General features: G+C 36.0%; 1 long non-coding RNA gene across 1 annotated transcript; it reads left to right on the top strand.

Annotated features, from left to right (window-relative positions):
* Positions 1 to 10: 10 nt before the first annotated feature.
* LOC112157388 lies at positions 11 to 2,034 on the top strand. Its single transcript, XR_002921146.2, has 4 exons — positions 11 to 1,502; positions 1,577 to 1,653; positions 1,749 to 1,799; positions 1,899 to 2,034. It is a non-coding gene; the product is annotated as an uncharacterized LOC112157388 (long non-coding RNA).
* The last annotated feature ends 6 nt before the right edge of the window (positions 2,035 to 2,040 follow it).

Here is a 2,040-nt window from a genome sequence, read left to right on the forward strand (position 1 = left end):
AATGAAGATCAAGCTTTTCTCCAAAAGAGTCACTGTTTTAATGGATGTGTGGTCAAATAAATAACCTCAATGCAAACTATTGTATATTAGGCCTTTTTTTCTGAGAAAAAAATAATCAACACTGCAGTTGTATTTGACTTGCAAGATGCACGCATGAGATCCACACAGGCAGTTTAATTGTCTAAATTCCTCATTTCTAACAGTCAGGTGACACAATGGGAATGTAAGGGCGCACAGGCAGTGTGAACTTATCACTTGAACAGCACTGACAGCCCCTTGAGCAGTACACAGTTAGGGGGTTGGAAAAAAAAAAAACTACAAGAGCCTGGCGTCTCACCTTCCTCCTTCGCACTTACTGGTCTGGTTTAAACAGTAAACTAGATATTCTATCATCAAAGAGTCTATGTTCAGTTCAACATTTATAGCCTTATGTGACTATTAACTCTTTTTCTTTTTTATTTCTTCTATTGGGTAAAGATTTTTTACTTCACATACTAAGTAGCTTTTTGGAATTATTACTCGTGGCGCTTCTGAGTTTTGTGAGATTAATACACCTCATGCCAAAAAACGTTCAATTATATATATATATATATATATATATACAGTTTAGCATTAAATACAAAAGGGGTTTATACAAATACACACTTTGTGTGTTAGAAGACCATTAACCCCTGTTGTGACAGTAAATTCTAACGCAACAGGCTCTCAGCTTGCAACTGTTTGCTCGGCTGTTGGACAGGACAAGTAAAAATAAATAAATAAAAATTAAAAATAACTTTTGATTGAAATGATGATCCAGTCAGCAAAATGTGCCATAGTACCTACCTTTCTTTTTTGTGTCTTTTTTTTAACTGTGAAACCCCAATGAGACGATTCATTCTTTTTTCTATCTTTTGGATAAAGGTGTTTTTTTTTTTTTTTTTTTTTTAGTATTGTCTGTGTTCAGTCATGTGTTAACTGTGATTAAAAAAAGAAAAATATGAGTTTAATAGCAACATAATGTCATACATTATGAAAAGATGATGGAAAATCTTAATTCTGAGTTTTATTGTGGATCAAAAATAAAGTAAAAAAAGAAAATGATCTAATAACAGGTTCATTAATAACATGTCAGGTAATTGGACTGGTCATTGCAGTTTCCTTCTGTATTAAAACTGGGAGTTGTCTTCAAATTACTTCACCAAGTAGCGATTGCATGAGGCATTTGTGAGTTTTCGTCTGTTTACCAATGCCAAACTGAGCAGACAGACTCTACAAATACCTTCTAATTCCAAACAAATCTTTGCAACAGCGTTTTTGCATCATTTGTTCAACACATCCGGACACTAATGTGAGAAAGGTGTATTATTGTTTGCCTAATTATGAGTTCTGGGCATGACAACAGAAGATTTTGTAATGATTGCAGTTTCCCAACTGCTCTGCTCTGGTATATAAGAGAGGTCTAACAGCCAGTTCAGCACTGCAGGAACTTCCAGAATCTTCTCTGACTGTCTGTTGAAGCTGTGAGGACTTGACTATACACATTTTGATATTAGAAGTGTATTTCAGACTTAATTTGTATCGCTGTTTTCAACAGGTGTGATCAGTAAATCAACCATGCTGAAGGTAGCAATTGTGCTGGGATGTCTTCTGAGCCTCATTGTGGCTGAACCTGTAAGTTTCACTTTTATATATATATATTTGTTAGTTATTATAACAAAACAGAGGCTGGACCAAAGTAAATCTTGAAATCTGTTGTATTTTCACAGATGGAGCATCAGCGGTTTGCCCGCTCCAGCTCTGGTTCCAACTCAAATGAGGTGAGTGTTTCCTCTGTCCTCTTCAGTTTGAGCTCATAAACATTCGTTCATGTGATTTTTTTTTTTTCTCTGTCTATTAATGTCTCCGTCCACATGAAGTCCTCCAACACTTCCATAAACAACGTTCTGCTCCAGCTTCTCCTTGCTCTCCTGCAACAAACAACTGCAGCTACGACTACGACTACGGCAGCAACTACAACTGCTACCACTGTAGCAGCTACAACCAAATAAATGGAGACAT

This window comes from Oryzias melastigma, linkage group LG1, assembly GCF_002922805.2.
Source record: "Oryzias melastigma strain HK-1 linkage group LG1, ASM292280v2, whole genome shotgun sequence".
Lineage (NCBI taxonomy): Eukaryota > Metazoa > Chordata > Actinopteri > Beloniformes > Adrianichthyidae > Oryzias > Oryzias melastigma.